Below are 27,861 nucleotides of genomic sequence, written 5' to 3'. Positions count from 1 at the left end.
CAGTTAGCTTCATCACCACCTTTAGCAGAAGGGCATCTGAGATGAGACAGATTTTTCCAAATTTTGATATGTCCTTCAAACTGATGATTCTCTTGCCAAACATTTGGAAGAGCAGCCCAAGCTCACATACAGAAGGAGTTCTCCCTCACTTGATTCCCTGAGCAATAACATGAGCACACAAACATCCTGAAAATCTCCGGTCCCGGGCTTTTCAACTTGTGGCAATTGCAAAACATGCCAACAAGAAAGTCATCACTTTTCCAACAATTTCAAAACCCTTTCAGATTAGGAAATATCTAACATGCAACACTGATTACTATATTTATGTATTGACCGGCCCTTGTGGCAGGTTTTCCATTAGTAGCTCCATTCACAGGGCCATGAAGAGAGTATTGGAGCACATGTGGGTTATTATACATGAGGATAAACAGTACCCGGTTGCCTGCTGTTTCCAAAAGGAGCATATCAAGAATACCAGCCTTATGAGATTTGTGGTACTCGGCAGGATACCACTAAAGGAGAGAGGGGTCAATAGATCCCTGGATCTGAGGAGAGAGATTCATTATTAGGTATTGCACCCTGCAACTGGTGGGACTCAATCCTGACAAATAACTCTCATTTCACTTAGGATCAGACATCCAAGAGGACTTTCCAAACTGTCCAAGTCTAATGTTCCACGGGGGTTGTTTGAGTAATAGTTTTTTTGCCTGTCTGGTTTACCGTTCAGGGTTTTAGCGTTTTCCTGTTTTTTTAAGGAGACTGTTCTCCAGTTTTTAGATTTTATGAACTGTGTTGTTTTCTTTTTCTTTTCTTTGTTTATGCACAGGATTTTCAGGGACTAAAGGGGTAGTGGAGGACAAGAAAGTAAATGTCAATTTGCCAGCCAGTCTTTGGGAAGCCAGGGACATGGAATACAAAAGAGCTAGGATATCTTGACCTATGTAGCTGGAACTGACATCTTTGTTGCATGGAAAGACATAGCCCTATAGATACGAGAGTTCAAGCCTGACCAGGCTTGATTAGAATGAAATGTGGATATTTTAAGAAAATCTTGGTTTTGATGGGAGATCTTGGAGTCACATTACTTTATGAATCCAAGTTTGACTGGTTATTGATCAATTTTCCAATGTTGTGTTTCAATCTTTTGACTTGACTTACTTTAGACCTTGATTAATTTTGGTTCAAATTATTCTTTGCACTTTGATTCACTTATCAGATTTCTGTACTCAGATTAGTCTTTTTTTTTTACATAAGGCGGTTGAGGAGTATATAAACTTTACTAAGCACATAATATGGTACTGAGCAGAGGCAGGTAGACAAAGTATCTAAACCACTGGGGGTTCAATCCTCACCTATTGACATAAATATATCAATGAAAATGCATGCTTCTACTCAAAGTTTGAATCTTTTTCTGTATCAATAGTTGTTCCATTAAAATACTTGTCCTTTTCTTGTGATCATTTTTAGAAGTGTGGAATACTGTCAGTTTAACAATCTTGCTGTCATCATTGGATACAGAGTCATGGTTTTAATGAGTGTTGTATGTGAAGTAATGTCATGACTGCCTTAAGAAGGTTTTGTCAGTGAGTTATTTGTGTTGGCCTATTAGCTGATTTAAAAAACATGGATTGTGAATGCTATCAAGTACTGGATGTAACTGTTATTTAAGCAGTGTTTGTGAGAGGCTCCTTGCTCTTCATTCTGTTGGAGATGCTGGACGGTGAACAAGGTATGCGCACCGATTGTGAATAGCCATTAGTTTATGAAGATTAAAACATTATTATTAAAAGTTTCTTTCATGTAGAGTCAATTTGACCAAGTCTGGCTTAACAATTTGCGATTGTTTGCAGCATCTCCTTGCGATTTTGATTTTGCGAATCGCAAATTGCGACTCGCAAAACCAGGTCTCAACGCAAGAAATAGCAATGTTTGCGATTTCCTATTTGTGGTGTGCGAATGCCTTTCATGCATCGCAGACCACTTTTTTGCACTCGCAAACGGCCGAATTTTGCGATTCGCACCGTTTGCAAGTGCAATTTTTTTTCATACATCTGGCCCTTTGTTCCAAATAATTCTGTTTCACTGTATGTAGGTAATCACCTATAGATGGTTTTTAGTATGTGTTCTTGCCTTCCTTTTACTCGTATGGGCAAATGACACCTTGGGGGTCATTCTGACCCTGGCGGCCGCCAGGGCCACCGACCACGGGAGCACCGCCAACAGGCTGGCGGTGCTCCCACGAGCATTCTGACCGCGGCGGTTCAGCCGCGGTCAGAAGCGGCAAGTCGGCGGGCTCCCGCCGACTTACCGCTGCTCGGGGGAATCCTTCATGGCGGCGGAGCGCGCTCCGCCGCCATGAGGATTCTGACCCCCCCTACCGCCATCCTGTTCATGGCGGGAAAGCCGCCATGAACAGGATGGCGGTAGGGGGGGTCGCGGGGCCCCTGGGGGCCCCTGCCGTGCCCATGCCAATGGCATGGGCACGGCAGGGGCCCCCGTAAGAGGGCCCCGCAAAGTATTTCAGTGTCTGCCTTGCAGACACTGAAATACGCGACGGATGCCACTGCACCCGTCGCACCTTCCCACTCCGCCGGCTCGATTACGAGCCGGCATCCTCGTGGGAAGGGAGTTTTTCCCTGGGCTGGCGGGCGGTCTTTTGGAGACCGCCCGCCAGCCCAGGGAAAAACTCATAATACCCTCCGCGGTCTTCTGACCGCGGAGCGGTATAATGGGGGCGGAATTCTGGCGGGCGGCCTCCGCCGCCCGCCAGAATCAGAATCACCCCCCTTGTGTCTTAATTTAAATAAAACATATTTTATATGTCTCATATTTTCAAGAGAAGCCTTATGAGATATACCCCGTAAGATATATATATATATATGGGGGTGGGTATGGGACAGTGAGAGCAGGACCCACTAAAAAGGCCAAACAGCACTGTGCCACAGTTGAACACAGAAAAAGGACCAGAACTGTTTTTTCAACGCAATATATATAAACAAAATCCAGGTCTGGTTTAAAATAATGAGCAGCACAATGAAACTCCCTACCAATTGTATCTTTTTATTTTATCTCATTCTCCAGTGCCGAACAACACAAGTGGCGACACGTTTTGGCCAGAGCCTTCGAATGGCCATAGAGTTGCTATCAATACTGAGTGTTCTGTAAGGAGAACAAACCCCTCCTCCTAACACCAATAAGTGACATGCAAAAAACACCAGGAAACACCCATACAAAACATTTGCTTACTAGTTCCTCAATATTGGAGAGAACGAAAGAAAATATAAATAAATAGATGTCATTTAACATTATTCTTCAACGCGTTTCCTCTATCTTGTTTTACTTATTCACTTCTCTTTCAACAACCCTCTTCTCGTTCTTTAACATTTATTTCCCTTGTTTCCCTATATATTATTTTCATTTATTTTATATGCTCGCATCTCTATTGTAAACTCTATTTCTGTATTCTGGAGTGAATATGCAATTATGTTTCTATTCATATCTACTCTTGTTCTTCTCTACTCATGTCGTGCAAACCTGCTTTGACAATCATAGTTCATGAAGGGCATGTGCCAATTATAAGAGTGTAAATATTAATACCTCTGCGAGGCATTGGTAAACCATGTTTGGGGGGCCCAGTACATTCTACTTGCAAAGTACCCAATCATCTTAATTTCTCTTACGGTCAACCCATCATGTTCGATTCACCATGACATATCCACTTTTAATCAGCACTACATTCTTTCTACATTTCCATTTAACGGCAATCTAAGATCTTAAATACATTCCATTTCATGACACTATTAAGATGTGACTGTACAGAACTTTAACACCACTTGAGCATATAAGAACATCATTGAAATATTCCTAAGGGCCTTAGTGCTGTTTACTTGTAAAGTACAAACTCATCTCGTCCCTTTTTGACCAACCAACATATACACTTATCAAGCAGGTTCATTATTTGCAAGCATTTATACATTTGATCTATTCAAAGCAAATCAGAGGAGTATACTTTTCTGAGGAACAAGTGCTGAATATAAATAAAGACTATTTTTAACTGCACCTATGTAGTACCCCATTCATTAAAGTGCACTGATCTGCAATGATCATCCCCTTACCATACCCCATTCAATATATTCTTCTTCAAAGGGAAGAAGGGGGGAGAAAAAGGGGCAGAAACAAGAAGATCCGTCTCGAAAACCCTCAAAGCTCTATATGTAATAAAGTGTAGAACACAGAAAGTGCTACCTGCAACATTAAAGTGCAATATGCATATAAGTGCAAATCACGATAAAGTGCAAATAAGTGCAATAAATTTTATAAAGTGCAGTAGTGCAAGCCTACTCAAGCCCAGGGCTTTATAAATATCCCAGTATAATATCCCAGTAGGCTTATACACGCACCCAATCCATGAGTTCATTATACAATTGTACCACTTGACCAATCTCATAAAAAAGTCACTTACAAAGTGTAAAACAACAAGTCTTGTTTGATCATGTTGTGATAAAAGCTTCCTTATTAAGTGAGGACTTCCCAAGATTACATTATATTAAACTTCCCAGAGGTGGAATACCTACTGTTGAAGTCCATACTCTGTTCATGTCCTGACGAACTTAATATCTTCAAGTTAAGTGTACATGGAATTCAGCATCTACATTAAGGCCACAAGGCACCTCTGTGCCTATCTTGGTGATCCATCTTGACTCTGCTTTCCTTAACGCTAACTGATTGCCTCCTCTGGGTAATTTCCAAATCTTCTGTATTCCATAATAATGACATGTTTCCCTCATGACATTCCCAGGTATGTTTGGCCATGGCATAGGCGAGATCCCTGTTGGTAATCGCTCCCAAATGTTATAAAATATGTAATTTTAGTTTATTGACAGCATTCTTTATATAACTTTTTTCCACACATGCACTCCAGGATATAAACCAAACCATGTTGTTTCATATGTTATGCTTTATCTAATCTGCTCAGTTCACCAATTGTGCAGTATGAAAGTTGTTCTGTTTTGCCCAAGTCAACAGTGCGAAAAACCTCTCTGATTTTCTGTCAGCCAATTTGAGCCTTTCTTTTCTTGGTTCCTCATGAAACTGCAAGTTAATTTGTTCAGGTCTTCATCCATCTTCAGAAGTTTTTAATTTTCCATGATTAGTTTCTTTATCTCATAGCAAGATACATTAAAATCCATAATGTACCTAATATCAGTCTGACCCTGTTCCTTTTTACTTTCTTAAACTCTGGGGACGAACAGCTCTGCTCGTTTCCGCTGCCCTGCCCTTTTTAATGCATCTTCCAACACTGATATCAGATGTCCTCTCCTCACATAGTATTGAAACATGTCCTCTGCTTCTTTGGCAAATTTATAGCCCTTTGAGCAATTACGTCTAGCTCTTAGGAATTTGCCAAATGGGATACTCCACTTTAATGCATGTGGTTGTCCACTCTTGGCATGTAACAAACTGTTAGTGCTGGTGGGCTTCCTGTAGAGCTTAGTACAGATTTTAGTTCCTCAATATAAAGCTTCTCATCAAGGAAAGTTATTTCTGTACTGTGACTTTCATGGGGAAATTTCAATCTCCGGGGGCTATCATCCAATTATCTGATAAGGACAGTGAGTTCTTCTTCACTCCCATTACAGATTAAAAATAAATAATCAAAAAAACAGACAAAAAAAATCACATGTTCCAGGCTTGCAGCATTGCTTTCCGTCCAGACTGTCTCTGCCTTCCACTATCCCATCATTAGATTCAGGAACGTGCGGGCAAAATGCATGCCCATAGCTGTCTCTTTCTTTTGAAGATAAAAAATATTTTCAAAACGAAATACATTATGTGTAAAACAAAATTGTAACATCTCTATAAACATTTCTGTGTGTTCAAGCAGGCTGACAGTTCTGGACCTCTAACAATCCCTGCAGGCTTTTACCCCATCTTTATGTTCAATGGACATTGTTAGAAATGGGGCTTTTGGTTGGCAGTCAGGTTACCCTCTGTTCAAGCAAGAACCCTCACTCTAGACAGGGTACGTCACACACAATCCAAATTATCCTGTGCCCACCCTCTGGTAGCTTGGTACTGAGCAGTCAGGCTTAACTTAGAAGGCAATGTGTAAAGCATTTGTGCAATAAATCATACAATAACACAATATAGCACCACAAAAATACACCACACAGTGTTTAGAAAAATATATAATATTTATCTGGGTATTTGCAGTCAAAACGATCAAAGATGCAACATGAATTTGTAAAGATATCACTGAGAAGTGATACGAAGTGTCTTAAGTCTTTAAAAAGTAAACAAAGTATCTTTCAAGCACAAAGTACCTGGTTTGGAGTGGAAAATCTCCGCAGAGGGCCGCAGAAGAGGAGATGCGTGGAAAAATGGTGTGTGCATCAGTTACGCCCCTTCACACACAGACTTGCGTCGTTATTTTTCACGTGGGGAGATGTGCGCCGTTCTACGGGAGGAAAAATGGTGTGTGCGTCAGTTTCGCCCCTTCACACACAGACTTGCATCGTTATTTTTCACTCGGGGAAGACGTGCGTCGTTTTCTGGCACGCGGGCCGTCTCCTTCTATGGATCCCGGGATTACCAGATGTCCCAGGGTTTGTGTGTGGATTCCTCGGCTTGTTATCTGACTGCGTGTCGTTCCGGGAGGCTGTGTGTGGGATTTTCTTTTTCACAGCAGACGTTGCGTCGATTTCCTCTTTGGAAGTCGGGTGGCGCTGTCCTTGCGAGGCCGTGCGTCGAAGATCCGGTCGCTCCACAGGCGTCGCATCGAGCGGCGTCTTTCTGGATCGGCGTGCAGTGAATTTTTCACCGCAGAGCAAGCTGTGCGTCAAAACTTTCCGCGCACAAGGAGTCCAGTTGAAAAAGAGAAGTCTTTTTGGTCCTGAGCCTTCAGGGAACAGGAGGAAAGCTCTATCCAAGCACTTGGAGAGCACTTTTACAGCCAGACAAGAGTTCAGCAAGGCAGCAGGCCAACAGCAGGGCAGCAGTCCTTTGTAGAAAGCAGACAGGTGAGTCCTTTTAGCAGCCAGGCAGTTCTTCTTGGCAGGATGTAGGTTCTGGTTCAGGTTTCTTCTCCAGCAAGTGTCTGAGGTGGTAGGCCAGAGGCCCTGTCTTATACTAACATGTGCCTTTGAAGTGGGGGTGACTTCAAAGAGTGGCTAAGAAGTGCACCAGGTCCCCTTTCAGTTCAATCCTGTCTGCCAGGGTCCCAGTAGGGGGTGTGGCAGTCCTTTGTGTGAGGGCAGGCCCTCCACCCTCCCAGCCCAGGAAGACCCATTCAAAATGCAGATGTATGCAAGTGAGGCTGAGTACCCTGTGTTTGGGGTGTGTCTGAGTGAATGCACAAGGAGCTGTCAACTAAACCTAGCCAGACGTGGATCGTAAGGCACAGAAAGATTTAAGTGCAAAGAACTGCTCACTTTCTAAAAGTGGCATATCTAGAATAGTAATATTAAATCCGACTTCACCAGTCAGCAGGATTTTGTATTACCATTCTGGCCATACTAAATATGACCTTCCTGCTCCTTTCAGATCAGCAGCTGCCACTTCAACAATGTATGAGGGCAGCCCCAATGTTAGCCTCTGAAGGGAGCAGGCCTCACAGTAGTGTAAAAACGAATTCAGGAGTTTTACACTACCAGGACATATAAACTACACAGGTACATGTCCTGCCTTTTACCCACACAGCACCCTGCTCTAGGGGTTACCTAGGGCACACATAAGGAGTGACTTATATGTAGAAAAAGGGGAGTTTTAGGCTTGGCAAGTACTTTTAAATGCCAAGTCAAAGTGGCAGTGAAACTGCACACACAGGCCTTGCAATGGCAGGCCTGAGACACGGTTAAGGGGCTACTTAAGTGGGTGGCACAATCAGTGCTGCAGGCCCACAAGTAGCATTTAATCTACAGGCCCTAGGCGCATATAGTGCACTCTACTAGGGTCTTACAAGTAAATCAAATAGACAATCATGGATAAACCAATCAACAGTACAATTTACACAGAGAGCATATGCACTTTAGCACTAGTTAGCAGTGGTAAAGTGCCCAGAGTTCAAAAGCCAACAACAACCGGTCAGAAAAAATAGGAGGAAGGACGCAAAAAGTTTGGGGATGACCCTGTCAAAAAGCCAGGTCCAACAGACATACATCAGGCAACCACATCAATGGTCACCATCAAATATCCTTGTTGCCAGAGAATCCCATTGATTCTGTTTGGGAAATCCATGAAGTCCCAGATTTATGAGGTCAAATTAGGTACAAATGGAAACAGAAAGACATCAATAAACCATGAATTCTGTTCCAACAGTGAGTCAATAGAACTCACTAGAGGTCTTCCCAGTGGATTTATTGAATCTTTGTGCACTTTGGGAAAAAAAAAATGTTGGTCTAATTAGATCATCATTTCTCAGGTACTCATATTCATCATCATCAATTACACCCCTTTTATGCCAAACATGCAGCTTTTGATGATAGATTCTCATATGCTCATCAGTTGGATCATGTTTGAATTTTTCATAATTCTCCTTGTCAATGATTTGCATTTTCACCTCTTTGATGTATTCATTCGTGTCCATTATGACGATGTTACCCCCTTTGTCGAAGGCTTTAATGATCAAGCTGTCATCTTGAAGCTCCTTAAGAGCATCTCATTCCGCTTTTGTCATTTGGAATGTTCATAGCTCCTTTCCTTACCTCTAGGTGCCCTCTGGGATATCCTATGGATACCCAGGTCATAACCTCTTGAAATACATCTACTTTATTTCCTGGCTGTAACTGCAAGCAAAACATTGAACTCAATTTACATTTACTGCTGACATTTGCATCTGTGGTGATCCCCATACTTGCACAATACTCCAAATCTGTTAATTCACCAATCATCGGGAATCTTCCAGTTTGTAAAATTTCCATTGCCACTTCCATTAATGTTCTATGATCAGCTAGTTCTGCAGTTGTCGTGGATGATGTTGCTCTTCCAGCATTTTCCCGTTCTTATTTTTATTGCAAAAAATGTTTTAACCTTCAATTCTTGCTGTTGCTACATCCATAGATGTTAATGGGCAGAAAGTCACTGCTTTGTTCAATAGAGTCATATGTTTTTTCTCCAATTGTTTTTAGGAAAGATTGATAACCACATTATCCTCCATCGAAGTCAGATCTTCTTGTTGCTTCCTCTTGTGGGCTTTCCCCTTTGATCTTTTAGTATGCTTCCCATTGCTCCAATTTTGTTAACTTCTCCTTTGTCTCTCTTCCATGTCTGTATCTGATAGAGTATCATTTCCCCTGAGAAGTCTTTTCTTGGACATCCCGATTTCAGGGTCTCGTCCCTTAAACTCCTTTCATAGCTGTCAGCACATCATGGTACATAATCCTTCTCTATTACTTTCTCCATTGTCTGTCTATCGTACGGTGAATCAAATCTTGTCACAAAGGTATAGATTTGACCTGCTGCAAAATCCAATTTATCAAAATTTCTTTTTTCCTCTTTTTTGCTTGTACTTCCTTACATGTTTTTTCTAATCTTTTCTGCATTTCATTCAGTGCACTATTTATGTCCTCATTCATTTTAAATAATTCTCTATTTCTTTGATCTTTTCAGAAACTTGCTGTAGCCTCCGCATAGCATGTATAATTAGAATATTCATCAGTTTTACTGAACATTCGGTTGTATCCACTTGCCATTGCTTTAGGAAATCTTGGTCCATGTCATTCAAAGTGAGTAAGACAGAAATCCTGAGACCTCCTCGAATACGTCCACATTCTATATATTTCTTCAAAGAGGTAATTTTCCACCATTTATTCACCTCCATTATGTGTGCCTGTTCAAGTTCTTTCACTAACTTTTTATGTGCAATATCTTGCTCTTTTCCAGATGCACCTTGTATTCTAACAGTCTCTCTTTTGTCATCAAAAAGAGTTTTCAATACTTGTTTGCGTTTTGCAAACATGTCCGCCATATTTGTTTTGTTTGATGTGTCCCTGAATTCATCAAGTGTTGAAAACACAAAAATATAATATACTAACTCTACATAAACCTATGTGTCCATCCTGCATTGCTTTGTACTTTGGAGATTAATTGGAATTGTAGATATGTCTGCCTCCGATCATTTCACATAAATCCCATGAAACACACATCTTTATTTCCATCCTTTATCATGGGCAAAAAATGGCTTCATAGCTCTTTCCAACATTGGCTGTAAAATGTCATAGCTCAACAATTTTTTCTTTCACATCAATTCATCTCAGTACAAGATTACTTGTTCTGCTTGTAATTCCCCCTTATTTTTTAATGGAGTCCTTTCCGTTATTTCAGAGGGTTACTCAAATTTCAGGGGAACCAAGTATGTTGTGAAAACTCATTATACTACTTATGACAGCATTTGTTGCCTGTTTTGTTAATTTGGCAGAGTTAATTGAATAAGCTGCATGAGGTGTTTTATCGCTTGCTCAAAGCAGGCCACAGTGCTTGTGCCACATGTGTGTAAAGCATTAAGGGGCATATTTATACTCCGTCTGCGCCAAATGTGCGTCAAAAATTTTAAACTTTGACGCCGAGCCTGCAGACACCAAAATCCCACTGTGTGCGTCATTTTCTGGATGCGGGAAACCGCCTTGCGTTAATCATATGCAATGTAGGCATTCCCATCCAAAAAATTACTTCAACGTCCGTGCGTCGTATTTATGCTACCAGGCAAAAATCCCACACAGCCAGGAGGCGGAGGCGAAAAATGCACAGCCCAATTTGAGTCAAAAATTAACTCCTGGGTCAGGGCAGGCGTTAAAATGGGGAAAACACACCTGTATTTAATCAGAACACACAGAAGCAACAGCAGAGCAGCAAGAGGAAGACATGGAGGTGCTTCTCATCCAGCGTGCATGCAGACGCAGAGCACAGCAACAACAACAGCAGCTACCACAACACCAGCAGGGACCCCAAAGGCAACGCAGAAGGCAGAAGAGGATGTTCCGCACCAAGACAACCCTTCATGGCCTCAGGGAACATGACATCATCCAGAGGTACAGGTTGAACTGGCAAGCAATTCAGCAGCTGCTGCGCAACATTGACCCACAGTTGGCGCCCAGCTTGCTGACACCCCGCACCACCCCAACAGAAACCAAGCTGCTAGCTGTACTACACATGTTGGCAAGTGGCTCCTTTCAAACCACCCCTAGCGCCCTGGTTGCTGGGATATCACAGCCATCATTCTCCGCCTTCCTGCCCAAGGTGCTGGATGCCATCATCAGACTCACACCCCGCCACATCTGCTTCCCAAACACACAGCAGAAGCAGCAAGAGACAAAACAGGGGTTTTACCTCATTAATGGATTCCCACACGTCCTTGGTGCCATTGACTGCACACATGTACGCCTTGTGCCACCTGCTGCAACTGAACACCTATACCGCAACAGGAAGCACGCATTTCAACAATGTGCAGGCCATTGTGGATCACCAAGGATTGATCACCAATATCGTGGCAAAGTATCCTGGGAGTGTACATGACTCATTCATCTTCTGTCACTGTACCATCAATCAACACTTCCAGGATGGACGATATGGAAATGGACTACTTGTTGGTAAGTACAGAAACCTACTTATATACACACTGCATAGCAACCTTCTAGGACAAACAACACATACACCACAACAGCAACATGTGAACAGGAACACACTGAGGTCGTGACACCGCTAGGCGTGTTTGATAGGTCTGCAGTGAACCTGTCACACATCTGAAATTAGTTTACAGTCTAATGTCAAGACGTCAATGATCACCATGTATGGAGAGGTTTGGCTAATTGTCACCTTGCAAAATGTAAGCGGCTCACTGATGTTTAAATTAATCCGTTGGCTATGTCTAAAAGTATGAGATGTCCAGGGTACATTGATGACGTGTTCCCACCACTGTCAAATTGAATTAGTGTATGGAACTATCATCTCACCCCCAGTGAAGACACAGGAACACCTGTATCACAAGTCACAATGCTAGGGAGTGCACACTGTACTGCAAATCACAAAACATACTGCTGACAACCGGTCAGCAGGCAAATACTCTTTCAGCCAAGGAAACAACCCAATGCAGATGGTACATCCTAGAAGCCTAGGAATCAACACAATAACACAAAAGAGTCACAGACAACACAGGACAACTACTGCCATGCAAGGTGATATTAATGGGGCAAGTTACATCAACATGATCCCAATCATTTTCTCTTTCAGCTGATCAGGGGTATGGGATCCAGCCATGCATTATGACACCATTTGGCAACCCAAGCACTTGCAGGATGGATGTTAGCGCTTGCATGGCTGCTGCCTGATCTGCAGATGACATCATGCACGAACGCATCCCCTCAAGGCTGGATGCCATATTTTGCCTCCCCACCCGCACCTCCTTGGCCAGCTCCCGCTGTACTCCCACTACAGTTCTCTCAAAGCTGGTGCCTGTGTCGTCTGAGTCCTCAGCTGTATTGGAGCTGGCAGGTTGTACAATTGGGGTTGTGGGTGGGTCCTCTGTGATGGCTGCTTGGCCTGTGCCCCTCCTTGTGACTAAAGGTGGGGTCTGGAGGGTTCCATCGACATCTTGGAGGGTCTGGTGGCTGACATTTGTTAGCTTGTCATCCATGTCATCAGGGTAGTCCTGGACAGGCATATCTGCAGGAGACCCATCATCCTCTGCAATGAAATAGGGTACAATTAGTGTGTCTGTGTTGTGGCATTTGTGATGTGACATGCCTGCCTTGTGATGATTTCACATTGTGATATTGGTTCCTGTTCATTGTTCAGAATTTCAGATGGGCATTCTCCCAGGCCTATGCCTCACCTGCATGTCACATGTATTGTGGTCAGTCAGTAGACTTGTCAGCATCACATCCTCTAGGAGTTGGTTTTGGCCAAATAGTGAATTGCCACCTTCTTGTCCTACTCAACCCTCCGTCTACTTCCATTCTCATGGTGAGACCTTTTACTGGCTGTGGGTGCTCTGATGGCACTAGCAGCACACTTAACAATCTGGACTTGTCCCAGTCTCTGATCTTTCACATCCACTTATATGTAGTTTAAATGTAGTGTATACTATGCATAGCATTGTTGTGGCACGATATGGATGTCAGCATTGGTAATGTGTACAGCTGTTGTTGGAGAATGTGTGGTACATTGGATTGCCCTGATTGTCGTAGTAGTGTCCTATTTCCTCCTCTGACTGTGCAGGTGTATTTCAGTGACCATTTACATGTGTCCTCCCCCTCAATGCTGTATTCTGAGTAGTATGACATTTGGGATGTTGCATTGTGACCCAGGCACAATTGCTTATGTAGTTAGGTACCCTTGTTCTAATACTCTCCTAGTTTCTGCAGTGTGTTCTCCAAATTTGACTCATAATGAGTGGGGCGGAGAGATTTGCCATTAGAAATTATATTGCCTAAACTGTAAGTACAACAATGCTCCATAGTTCTCTTACCTGAATAGATTAAGCTAGGGCTGTATGGTTTCTCAAGGTAGCATAGTGGCGTAGTAGTAGCATGCTAGCGAAGCTGTGATGGCATTGGAAGCGAGGTCCCACTCTATCTAGGTGAACTCAAATGAAGATCCTGCACACTGAGTTGGTTTTGCTTTTACCACATCCGCCCCATCAAGTGAGTGATTAATCAATGGTGTAAATTATTAAGTAACACCTCAATAAATCACACAGCCCTGGGGAAGAGGGTCAAGGGTTTGATGAATGCATGGGAAAGGGATTTAGAGAAAGGTGTGACGAAAAGACATACACCACACAAAAACAATATTTATCTTGGAGATGATCAGCAACCTTTGTGGGAGGAATAGAAAAAATGTGTACGTATGACACTGATAACTTTGCATTCAGCCCCAATGAGACCCAAGTTTTTATATATCTAAAAATGTTTTGATCACCTACGTTTGCAAAATAGTAAATATAATTAATGTTGGGGTGAAGCTAACACACACAGTTAAAAAAAAAGATTATTGAAAGAAAAATGATACTAGTCTGTATTGCCAAATTGGATGGTACATCTGCATTCTTGTTGGATTGTCCCATCAGTCTTCTTGGGTGCCTGCCGGAATCGGTCTGATAAGGTAAGCTTAAGTGCTATGGTGCAGGAGAAGTGAAGGCCTGTGGATAGTAAAAATGGATAGAAATAATTATCATGATACATATTGTAGAATCAAGAAAGATTGAATGGAAGGTAAGCTTCATGAGGAGTAGTGTACCAAGAAGAGTCAGATGTGGCAGAGCAAGAGCAATGTCCTTTGCACTCATTCATTCCAGGACTGATTTGCGATCAATTAAGTGAGAGCAATTACAACAACCAACAATCAGATAAGTGGCTGCATGTATCGGGATGATCAAAATTGCAACTGTCATGATCATCATCACATTTAACCTAGAGCGCGTGCATAATGTGACATCATCCATCATACGTCTCCTCCAGTTACTTACAACAGGCCCCCCCAATCAACCACATATTTGCAAGTTTGAGCCAGCCAGCAAACACTTGCAGCAGCATTGCAATTCCCTAATCAAGTAATCAATGCACCTCTCACCACCAGTCCACAGATTAGAGTAGGCCTCTTAGACTCATTATCCATGTTGATTTCCATGAAGTTGATAAATTCCTTATTCTAGCAGTTGTTTAAATTGTCAATTCACGCTTTGAGTCATTCCATCATAATCCAGACTCTGATTAAAGATTATGTCCAACTCAATACCAACTGCTGCCAGTGTCACCCTACTCAATTGAGACAGAACAACCTGAGCACATAGCTTTGTTTAACAACAAGAGAAACATTGAGTAGTTTTTTTTGTCTAGACTAGATTTTTGTTTGTTAGCTAAATAAACTGGTTGGGTCTTCTTTGCCAAATGTGAACCAGAAAACAAAGCAGTGAGAAAACACAACTCTCGCTTAGTGACAATGGGGAAGGAAAAAAACACTTTCAGGAAAAAAATATCACCCATTATTAGGCCACCAACATTGTAAATCAATCAAAACACAAGCAAGCATAAAATATAGTTAAACAATAAACACCCACTCTCGGGATCTGCCACCACTAGAAACGAGTCACAGGAACCATCTCAACATTGAAACAAGAATTCCCCTATATTACTTGTTGGAGCATATAGCATTAATTACCTGTTCCAATCAAGTATAGTGGCACATTGCTGATCCTCTTTGATTCATGAAACTAAACACACATTGGCCAGTAAGTTGTAAATCAAATATCTGGGGCAGTCCTGCTAGGGGACAAAAAGGAAGGATTGGCACAGAATGGATGCAGACGTTGTCTCTCAAATCTCCTTAAAGGGATTTTAGAGGTGGGAGGACTTCTTCAATGCACACTGGCCCAACTTCAACCCAGCCACACATATGGGTGAAACGGTTGTGGTTCATTAGTCATTTAGATAGAAACAAACAATATAAAATAATAATGATTTCCCAGTTAGCTATATTCTTTTTATTTCAAAGCAATTCATCGATAGAAGAAAGTAGAAGGTTCTATGGTGCCCTAGGTCTAGTCAGGGAAGTCGTTTCATCCTCAAACTCAGGTGGTTCACCTAAAAGTTAGTCAGCTAAGTCACTACCATGAGCTGAGTCTGACCAATCAACCTAATCTACCTCCTGTTGTACTTCAGGTATGCTGTTATTCAGGGGAATAAAGTGCTGATTCATTTTGATCATGGTCAAACTATTGACGTTTTGGGGCAAGAGACTGGTCCTTCTTGTTGTAACAACTGCACCAGCTGCATTGAACTCATGCTCAGCAGTTACACTGGCTACAGGGCAACTCAGATACTTTGTTGCCAATCTGCTGAGCACTGGCCAGTGGCGCATCTTCCCATACGAATACACCAAAGGATTTGATCCAGATAGACCTCCGTTGGGTCATTCAGGAAGGCCTGAACCATCCTCCCAATAGTCATGGGTGTTTCACCTTTCTCGACCTCGTTTGCCTTCATTTCTGCAGCGGACGTAATCCCTGCCTTCAGAATCAATCAAATGCAGATTTTGGGGCTGCTTCTGTTCCTGTAGTTGTTGCTGGTGTTGATTTTGGCAGCTGTGAGCCAACAGCACTGACCTCAGGCTCTATGAAAGTTGTAGGCTGCCCCTCAGAACTTCTGCCCGTGAATGACCCTCTAATTTCCAGCCGTTCTTTTTCTAGGTTGCTGGCTTGCTTAGCAATCCATGTCTTGTAGGTTGAAACAACCCAGTCTGTAAAAGGAATGAAAGTGGCACAGAAGTAATGTTTCGATGGCACCTTGTCTCTTTGCAGCCTTGTATTAACAAATAAGCGAAGTATTAAGCTCTCCACTAACTCCTATGCATCTGTTTTTTCATCCACACCTGTGTACGTTTCAGACAAATCCCTCAGCTGTATCTGCAGCATATGCACCAATGGGATAGCTTGGCCCATGGTACAGTCTTCTTTGCTGACTTTCCATGCAAAATTTTCAAAAGGAAGCAGCATCTCTGTCAGGCATTTGACCAGGCCCCATTGGTCCATATTAATGATCATCCCTTTCACAGATGCATCCCATCTTTGCATGACATATTCATTGATCAGTCTGCACTGCTCAAGCAGATGTTGCAAAATGTAATAAGTTAAATTCCAACATCTTGGCACCTCCTGTATGAGGGATTTAACTGGCATTCTATTATCACGCTTGATAATCTTCAACAGCTTGCGGTCTTTGAAAGAATGGCTGAAATGAGTGCAGGGTATTCTGCATGTGGACAGTAAGTTGCTGACTCAGGGTTCTTTTTGGAAAAATTCCTGTACAATGATGCTTATGCCGTGCACCTAACACATATAATCAATGACTTGGCAACTGGTCCACATGTCTGTTGTCAGAGGGTCTGTGTGGACAGCACTCTGTTGCAAAGCTTGTCCAACCAATTGCAGCACTTTGTGATATAGTGCTGGAACAGCAACTCTGGTGAGATAGGTCTGGCTGGGAACCTTCAATTTTTGGACCCACTCCTTCCACAAAAGAAAAAGGGAAGAGGTCCAACATTAACTTTTTAGCCAGCTTCCCATTAAACAAACGTGAAGTTGGGTGGTTGTGTTTGTACTGCCTCTCCGGCTTAAACATGGCAGGAATAGTAGCCTGGATGTTTTCTTTACTGGTGGCACTGACGCAGGAGACTTCAAAGCAGAAGGTGGTGGTAGGCTCAATTTGCATCTCATGGGGGCAGCCACTGTATGTCCTTGTCTTGATGTTTTGACCCGACTCTGAGTTTTTCCGTGCCATTACAATGTTGCTGATGTGGGCGATGATTCTACTGCACTACTGGGGACAGGGCTGATTTGTGTAAAGAAAATGTCACCCTCTTCTTCACTTTCACCTTCCACCATGATCGGATCAGATTCCCTGGTTTCAACACCTTCACCAATACCACTTGCACACCTCCTTTTCACTACTCGTGTAGAAGTCCCAAACTGGGGAGGTCAACTTTCTAATACAAAGGCCACTGCCAAAGTATGAAGAAGTATCCGTAGATGGATGTTGTATTGATAATGCTTGCCTCTCTGCAGTGCCTACTTCTACTGAGGTGATTGTGGATATAGGTCACAGCCGGGGCCTTGTAAATATGGAAGCTGGTGGAGGTGGAGGTGGAGGTGTTCCCTTGGAGCAGGTTGAGAAGACGGGGTAATGTCAGACTCCACTGGGGCTGGACTAACGTCCATGATGACTGGCTCATCATCAGACTTGTCATCCTCCTCTTCTTCAGCCATTTCGCTGAGGCTTTCAGGAACCTTTTATTTCACTCCTTGCCTCTCCTGGCATGTCTCTGACTGAGGTGGCATCCAAGTGGAGTCTTGATCATCATAAGGGGGAATTGAAGAAGAAGCTGATGGCAATCTGGAAGGCAGTGGATCTTATGAAAGAGAGGATTCTTTGGCTTCCTCAGTATGAAGCTCAAGATTCTGATGTGCTCCTACTTCAGGAGGAACTTCTAATGCTGGCTTGGGCTGTTGTTGTCGACTCTCCTGAGTTAACGGGAACAATTGCATACTACATAGAGAAAGAGATAATTCCAATTCAACATCACTGCTCGTTAGCGTTCCTGTGATTAAAGAGGCTGCCTCTGTGCCAGACATGGGTTCTAGTTTGGAGTGGGGCCACTGATGTGGGAGTGCTGCTCCCTGCTTGCTCCCCATGGTGCGGCAGGCACACGTTTTTGCCTAAAAACCATCTGGGGCAACATTACAGTGGTGGGACGCTCCTTCTTATCACTGGCCTCTTTCTTGGTAGCACATTTCTTTGGGGTCATCTTGAAGTTGGCAGTTGGCAGTAGCACTTAGCTTCAGAAGCTGGAGAAATGTCCATGTGGTCGTTAGTGTGGTCACAAATCACGTTGTGCACAGGCCTTCTGTTTAGCAGTACTGTGGGTCTCTTTCTCTTTGTGCACCTAAGAGCAAACATGCAAGAAGGATATCAGTGAAACGTGGCATTGTTGTAGTTGTATTAGTAGTGGAAACAATATAATTTAATGGTTACTTAACTTAGAAATAATTATGAAATAATACAGTGCAACCACACCAACATTAGCTTTCATTATCATGTGCACTCATGAAGGATAAGAAAGAGCAACAGCTACATTACAGAATGTAACTGTTAGCTTTATGTACATCAAGTTGGCATGTGACACTCAAGGAGGTGCTGGTGACAAATGGAATAATCCTTGAATAAGGTAGCCTAGCACAATTGTACACCGATGGCAGACATGGGGCTAATGGGGAAAATGGAAAGAACATTTAAAAATAAAATAAAATAATAACAAAGTAACAAAACAGGTTAATGTATTTAAAAGACACTTCTAAAACCAAGATTTTAAAAAACAAATAATTATTAAACATTATTAGTCTTCTTCTTCTTCATCTTCTTCGTATTATTATTATTATTATTATTATTATTATTATTATTATTATTATTTATTATTATTATTATTATTATTATTATTATTATTATCATCATCATTATTATTATTATTGCTATTATAAAATTAAATAAAGCAAACAATAACATTTAAAAAACATATAAATCAATTGCTGACGTCCTAGGGGAAGGGGACTACCATGAAAAAACACAGGGGTTTGAGAGGCAAGGAGTGGTGCAGGTGAAAATGGCAAAAAAGTATATAATAAAATATAAAGCACTGCTTCTACAGTACATTTAATAATACGCATTGACCTACCAGACCTTAAGCATAACACACAAAATGGCCACCAGCCTCATGGTCAAACAACAGCCAACAAGGAGGCATGGCCACCACAACAAAGAACACATGCAGGCCTAAAAGCACTCTGGCTGCCTACACAAAATGGCCACCAGCCACATGGTCAAACAACAACCAGCAAGGAGACATGGCTACCACAACAAAGAAGAACACATGCGGGCCTATAATCACACTGGCTGCCTACACGAAATGGTCGCCAGCCACATGGTCAAACAACAACCAGCAAGAGACATGGCCACCACAACAAACATAAACACATGCAAGCCTAAAAGCACACTGGCTGCCTACACAAAATGGCCACCAGTTACATGGTCAAACAACAACCAGCAAGGAGGCATGGCCACCACAACAAAGAAGAACACATGCAAGCCTCAAAGCAAAATGGCTGCCTAAATAAAATGGTCGCCAGTTACATAATCAAACAACAACCAGCAAAGAGGCATAGCCACCACAACAAAATAGAACACATGCAGGCCTACCGGCTGCCTACACAAAATGGTTACCAGCCACATGGTCAAACAACAAGCAGGATGAATAAAAAACAAAAAACACAAATAGGTATAAGAATATAATTGACTATTAAAAAAGGGACCCTGGCCACATGGCATGGGGAACAAAGTCAAACGGTGGCCTATGACAAACACTCTCATGCACTGGCCAGACAATGAAGGCATTGGTACAGAAGAAAAAAACAGCATTAAGTCAGTAATTGAAAAAACAAAATTAAAGAGGCTAAACATTTTACAACAACAACACACATCGTACAAAGGTATCAAATATTACCCTACCATGCACTGTTTGCAGAACAAAAAGTGTAAAACCGCTTAACAATATTTTGTTATATTTAATCCAATGCCATCCATGATGTTTCAGTTCAACAAACACCACAAACAGTTGTTTCATTGTGCACCCATGACTAGTACTGGGCCTACAAACGGAAGGCTTATTCCATTAACAGACTAGGCCACTTAATATTAACACAATTAATTAAATCAAAATTGCAAATGTACAAACCAAAACATGGAGAAAATTAAGTGAACTTTAAAACATTTTTTCCTTTATAGAAGAAAAATTATGAGTAAAACTTTAACTAGGCCCTAAATGCAGGTTACCCACCACAATCAATTTAAGAAATTGAATAAAAGTACAGATAAATCCTGGTGCATGCCCTCTATCAAACAAACAAGTTGTTCAACACCCTTTGTACAAATGGTTTTGAACTTACTTGTGAAATCTCAAATACAACAAAGTCCTTAAATCCAATGATACATCCAGGAGACAAAAAAGTGATCCTCCCAGCTCGAAATCCAAGTGAAAAGTGACCAGGAGATGGACAAAGCACTGGGAGGAGCCAACTGGACTGGGACAGGAAGTTGGAGTCTCTGGGGCATTTCCTGTTGTTAAAAAAAGAAGAGTACTCCGCGTACAAAACAAACAACACAAACAGTCCATTAGAGAATATTTTTAACTCAAAGTTGTAGATTTTAGCTGCTTGAGCTTTGCCAGTTTGCAGTCACAGTCGATCGCGCTCACTCGCGCTCGCCTACATCACAATAGACAAATGGAAAGTCGCTAGTGCAGTGCTGAATCTCGCAGGCGGGTAAAAAAATATCCTTTGTTCTAGGGAGTGATCCGAATTCTCTCGCCTCACTTCTCGCATGTGTGAAATGACATCAAGCGCACACCAACAAGGGAAAAACTCTGCTCTGTTACGGAGTGAAGAGTCTATCGGTAACTCAGCGTTCTCCGCAGAATGCGGAGTTGCTGATTCCGCAAACTCCGTCAGCGGGGCAGAGTTGTTCTCCCAAGCCTAAGTGAGTGTGGCTGTGAAAGTGTCTGTCTGGTTGTGAGAGTGCTTCCATCAGTGTTTTAGTGGATGTTTCAGTGTGGGCGCAGATCTGTGAGTGGGCGCCTGAGGCTGTAAGTGGGTCTGTGAGTGGGTGTGTAACTCTCTGAGTGGGCCTGTTAGTAGGTGCACAATGGTCTGACTGAGGCTTCCCTCACAATGCCATTGCTTCAACAAGCACAGAGCTACTTTGACAGCAGCTTCATGCTTGCTAAAGCATTTCATCTCTGTCCCCTGCGTGAGTGCAGGGGACAGAGATGAAATCTTCGGATTTTGACAGCGGGACATGCTTCACAGGTCCCGCTGTCAAAACCCGAAGTGTTTGCTGTGGCTTGGCTGCAGCTTCAGAGCTGCAGCCAAGCCACAACAACAACTATGTCCCAGGGTGGGTATCCCGGGACATAGCAGGAGGTGGCCCTGGGGGTTTCTGGTACCCAAGGCCATCAGTGGCTCAAATTGGGCCCCCTTCCAACATGCAGATAGCCCTAGGGACCCCCTGTCTTTTTTTAAATATTTGCACTGGGGAGGATGTGGTCACAGGGAGGCAGGGGGCCAGGCGACCCCCCCCACATATCAGTACACTAACTTCTCAGAGAGATAGTGGCCCCAAGGGCAGCAGGGGGCATGTGGTCCCCCTGCATATTTATTCAAAGCCCTGGGAAGGTGGTGGTCCCCAGGGCAGTGGTGTGGCACAAGGCCCAACCTACATATTTAATCACACCCCTTGGCGGTGGTGGTCCCCAGGGTAGCCTGAGGGCATTCAGCCCCCCTGCATATCAATTATAAGCCCCAGGGAGGTGGTGGCCCCTCGGGCAGCGATAGGAGACCGGGTGCCCCCCCACATATTCAAGTCACAGCCCTGGGGTGGTGGCAGTCCCCAGGGCAGCGGGGGTCACGTGGTCTCCCGCATATCAATTATAAGCCATTGGGAGATGTGGTCCCCAGAGCAAAGGGAGGGGGCCAGAAGCCCCTCCGCATTTGTAAAGCAATGCCCCCAGGACCTGGCCCACTCGGGGTTTATGATAACAAAACGTGGGAGACAGCGCTTCTTTTTTGAGAAAAAACAACCATGGCAGATCCGCAGATCCACCATGACTCCGCTTGTAAAATAAAAAAAAATGCTTTTCTTACCTTGGCCCCTTTTCTTCATTTTACATTTTTTGGGGGGACTTTGCTTCAGCCAAGTTCCAAGATGGCTGCCAACACTTCAACACCTTCTGTTTTTGAAGTGTCATAAGCCAATCAGATCTCTGCACGAGATCAGAAGTGTTTGCAAATCCTTCACATCCTTATATATACAAATTTGGATTTTCCGTATGTTTCTAAAACTACTGAATGGAACTACACCAAAATAGAAAAAGGTTGCATTCTGGACCAGGACCTACCTTTCTGCCAAATTTGGTGTAAATCCATCCAGTAGTTTTTGCGCTATTGCTGTTCAAAATCCCTATGGAAAAATGAATGAGGAAAATGTGTTTTGGGACCCCCCCTCCCTTTTTTTTGACCCCCCGGATGGATCACCTCAAAACTTTCCAGGCATCAGCCGACTGGCAACATTTTTGGGAAAGTTTTATGAAGATTCGTCAAGCATCATCAAAGAAATAGGCAAGTAAAAACCGCTTCTTATATGGAAACTATATATCGCCACTAGGTCCAGGCCCCCAGAGACTGCCCAACCAGGTAGTGCGTCCAACTCCCAACAGACAGCCAAGACCCTGTTGATGGCAAACCCTCATGATTTTGCAATGCCTAAAGTTCTTATTTTTTCCCTCCGCTGCCGCGGTACTACAGCTAAATGGGCCAGGCTGAGTACCACAGTAGTGCTGCAGCACTGTGGAGTCACAAAAAATCTTTTTCATTTGATCCAGAAGGTGTTCCACTAAGACCTACCCACAAGGGTCAGAGGGTCAGGGTACCTGATTCCTGCCACTTAATACTGACACATGCTTGCTTTATATGACACAGAAATCTAGACTCAGTCATAAAATGGTGATAGCACCTTTCTCTTGATGTTGCAGCCAGCCAATCAGATTATGTGTCTGGACTTGCGATACCAAAGTAGTACAGCGGGAGTACCACACCAGACAATCTGACTGCATATTTTGAGTTTGCTCTAATGTGGTACTCCAAGAACTAAAATGAAGGCACTTTGTTGCTCCTCAATTTCTGCAAAACTACGGAATAGATTTACACCACTTTACAAAAAGCAAATGGAAGTACAGGTTTTAACCAGAATTTCACATTCTATTCTCACACGGCTGAGTAAGATATTGTGAGCTTACTAAAAATGTGCTCTCATTTAAGCTTCTGGAGCAACTTCCAAAGTCTTTATTAGAAAAACATGTGAGAAAACTGTTTTCTGTCAAACATTGTTCATATAACCTCTGTAGAGGTTCAACATTTTCACAGTCTAAAATAACTTTAGAACACCACAATTCATAAATTAGTATGGTGCCATCAATAAATGATTAATATTGTGACTAAAATCTGTTTACCCTTTTTATATGCTACATTTTGTGACCCCCCCCTAAAAAACAGGCTTCACTATATGCAATGGGGATCATGTCTCCGATTCCTGTCATGGTTGCCACAATATGTTTCCATGATGTGACCAGCCAATTAATGGGAAGGATCTTTTGGAACGCCCACATAACCTTTAAGGCAAGGGAGTGCTCATCCTGACCTCATAGCTTTTTAACTTGTTTTCAGGATGTAGGGACCATGGTCCAGATGTAGAAAAGGGTTTTTCCCATTCTGTGTCAATGGGAAAATGTGTTCATACATATGGCCCCATGTCCCTGAGCTGTGGAATTGCAGCTAAAACATATGGTTTCGGTTGTGGCCAGCCAACAAAGATTGGCTACCCCCCTTTAGACAGGCCAATTGGAACACATCTGGACACCAGAATTCCAGATATGCCTAACATTTTTAACTCCTTCATGACATAGCAGAGCACTTTTTTAAACACAAGTTTCTCAAATGACTTAAAGGGTTCATACCAAATAGCGAAAAGAGTTCTTTCTGTGAAAAGTTCTAACCGCCTGTCAAATAATTCATAGGTTTTACTATGCAATCTTATATATGAGAAAGAAATGTATAGAATCTAGCAGTTGAGATTTGTCAATGGAGGTAATGACTTATTTAAAAATGGTATAAGAGTAAGCAAAAACATGATGGAACAGTCAAAACACTTTTGTGGTTGATTGTATAGTTGTTGATTAAAGAACAATGCAAAAATGCTGTCAGAGTGCCTGAAGCACAAACCCTTTGGCTGCCAGTTTTCAGAGAAGGGAACTGTCTGTAGGTAAGGTAAAATGTTTGAACTTGTAGTTGTGGTTCATTAATGAAATGATTTTATTATTAGGGTGAGCACTGTACTTAAACACATGTTTTAAGGTCACCCTGCACTACTGACAGTGGTTCCAGTAAAACAAAAAGTGTATACATGTTTTGAAAAGTTTAACAATATAAGGCTAAGTATAATGTTCCCAGAATTGTCTCTGACTAGATGCAAATGTTTGCAGAAGCCTGTAAGCAAGAGTGACAATTCTTTGCTTTCAAAACAAAATGTCCAGAATAAAATGCAAGTAGAAAAAAATTACATTTCGCTACTATGAAATCTAGGTGCTATTGCTTTGATGCATCATTTAAAAAATGTGTTGATGCATTAAGTATTTCCCAAAAATATTTCTAAGGGAAAAATTAGCGTAACCATTTCCAACAAGATTATGGAAAGCATGAAAATAAACAGGCATTGGCAAGGCCAACATTTGTTGAGAGTGTTTTGGTTTCATCAATGCGCATCCTGTTTTGATATGGCTAGAATAACACTTTATTGTTGTGAGAGCTGTCAGGCCCTCATCCTTGTAACAAACATTGGCAAAAAGCAAAAAAAGTTTTTTTGATCTCAAAAAGCAAACGTTGCTGCCAGTGGAGTAACAAAGGCACCCACGGTTCCAGTTTTGTTATGCCACACTGATTGCCACAGTAGTTCCTGGCACTAAACAAAACTACCTTGTGTGCCAGTATGCTCTTTGTAGAAGAGCAGAATATAGTAAAGCCAGCCAATAGATAAATAGAGAGAGAAATAGAAGTGCAATGAAAACAAAATATCTTGGTGAACGCCAGACCTAGTTAGGGATTTAATTCTTAAACAAAGTCACAAAAGTGCACCCATGGTATATGCCTTTGAATTAGTGGCTTTCATGAATTCACAAGAACTTACAGAAGTACAGCACGAAAATGTAATCCTAGAAAATATTTCTGAACTGTATTTTGGCTTGAGCAAAAGTGCATGTGTAGATTTGCTCATGTAAAAATCTGTTGAGTGTTTACAAGTTTGCTTTCCCTCCAACCACTTCTTTCCCAACCCTGGAACAACCTCTACTTCTGCCCTTGTCAGGAGTAAACTTCCAACCTTTCTCAGTATTGTAAAATAATAGAGAAGTGTTGGTGAAAACCCTTAAAACATGCAAGTTAGTAGGTCTGCAGACACAAAGGCATTCCAGCCCTGGAACTACTGCTTAGTGCTTCCTCCCGCCCCTCTAGTGGATCCTTTTTAGTTTTAATGAAAATCAGGAGTTTAGCTTGGCCTTCTGGTTTGCAGGCCTGTGCTTCTGTCACCTAGTGACTTTTAATCTACTTAGCCTGCTCTATTTTAGCGCATTTATTTAATTATTTCTTCCAAGATGGCTGCTATGTTTATAGTTAGAAAGATGATGATTTCACGTTATCAGTGCCACTCTGTGAAGGCATCACTATCAGTGCCAAAGACAAGTGATATACGTAGGTATTCACATCATGTTCTTTCCCACTTAAGTGGGACAGAAACATAATGCACTTTTGAAGGAATTATTCTGTAATTGCCGACCCAAGCATGCCTTCTTACCTATGTTGTTTGGGAACATAACTGCGTCAGGGGTCCTACAAACTCTGTATACATACATCTCACACAGACAAGGCTATCAGAGGGATTCCCACCAGATGGCATCAACGCAATCAATGCTACACGTTGCCTTGATGCAGACCCAGCCTTCTTGTCCCCATGGAATCTGATCTAGAGATCTCATTCCAAGGTAACTAGGGTTGGAGGGCTCACATCATAGACATGGTACTGGCAGACTAGGTTTATCTCACCTAGCTCTCTTTAAGTTATCATACTAGGGTATAGGGGCTTTATTTATCATGTTGTTGCAAGATGGTGTGGGTCTTTGTATTCATGACTCTCATCTTCACAATTCTGTTTCTTGCATTGTTCATTATCCTAATCATTGTAGCCCATGCATTTTACAGTAGACTGCAGTCTTGTAAATAAAACCTATGGAAAACTTTACTGCATCTCCTTCATTGCCTGTGCATGACAGAGACTTGTTGCTCCTGTGAAAAAAGGGTAATCTCAGTTTAATCATGACTCCCCTGAGATGTCGCATTCTAGAGTCTATGAGTAAAGGTTGCCACAAATCACCTTTTAACATTTGGGTTTTTGGTGAAGTACTGCTTGTGCGCTGGAAGACTTGGGACGACAGTTGCAACTTGTTGTAGGATTGGCCTAGTTGCCTACAAACAAAAATGCTGTCATTCCTAAACCAGAAGTCTTGCCTCGAGCAAGAGTCAAACTACGACATCCCAATTGGTAGATCTGCTGGAAGGTGGAAAAATAAGGAAATTGTAAATATTCAAGCCCTATTGTAGTATTAGCCCTGGCATAATCAGGAAGGCTATTATCAGAGCTCATAAATAATGAGATTGCTGCTATAATTTGTTGCTGTGCAACATGGTACCAAAAGAACAAGTAGATTTTTTTACAGGACAAGTAGATTTAAGAAGCAACCGTGGACAAGTAGATATTTTATTAAATTCCTCACCAACATATATATATGTCTTTTTATATATACACACACACACACATATACAGATATATATACACAGACACCCAAAAACACACACACACATATATTTATATTTAATAAACACACACACACACACATATTTGTTTTCATGAAAAAGCAAAAGGTTTACCTTTTTTACAGTGAGGTAAACTTTATTTATTCTTTCCACGTAAACCAAACTTAGACCACACAGACATTAGAAATTTTTCACTTATGGATATGCCTTTCATTTATAATTTAAGTACCACCTATAAATTAATCTTACTTTATTCATTCTTTAGCTACAAACAAAAGTTAAAGTACACAAGAGTTTACGTATCTAAACTTACACAGATACAGTTAATTTATAATTTATACAACAGCTTTACATTATTAGAACTCACACATTTCCAAACACAGTGTATTCCACTCGATAGCCACATTACTATAACTCTACCTTGTGTCATCTCTTCAAACTGCTTACAATATCATATTTTACCTCACTTATACCATGTTAGAAGTTGGGTCTCTGGTTGGCAGTCAGTTTACACTCTGTCCAAGCAGGGACCCTCAGTCTAGTTAGGGTAAGGAGGTTATACTCCTAAAACAACCCCTTCTCACCCCTTTGATAGCTTGGTACTAACAGTCAGACTTATCTTAAAGGCAATGTGTAAAGTATTTGTACCAAAACACTCAGTAATACACTGAAAACCCTACAAAATGGACACCACATCAGTTTAGAAAAATAGGTAATGTTTAGGTAAATCAAACAAGACCAAAATGACAAAAATCCAAAATACATAAGTAAGGATATGAATTTTCAAATAAATAAGAGTCTTAGTCCATAGAAACCAATAGAAAAGTTGATTTTACACAAAGTACCTGGTTTGC

The sequence above is a fragment of the Pleurodeles waltl genome, chromosome 9 (genome assembly GCF_031143425.1).
Source record: "Pleurodeles waltl isolate 20211129_DDA chromosome 9, aPleWal1.hap1.20221129, whole genome shotgun sequence".
Lineage (NCBI taxonomy): Eukaryota > Metazoa > Chordata > Amphibia > Caudata > Salamandridae > Pleurodeles > Pleurodeles waltl.
The sequence above is the reverse complement of the archived record's forward strand: the minus strand, read 5'-3'. Positions refer to the sequence as shown.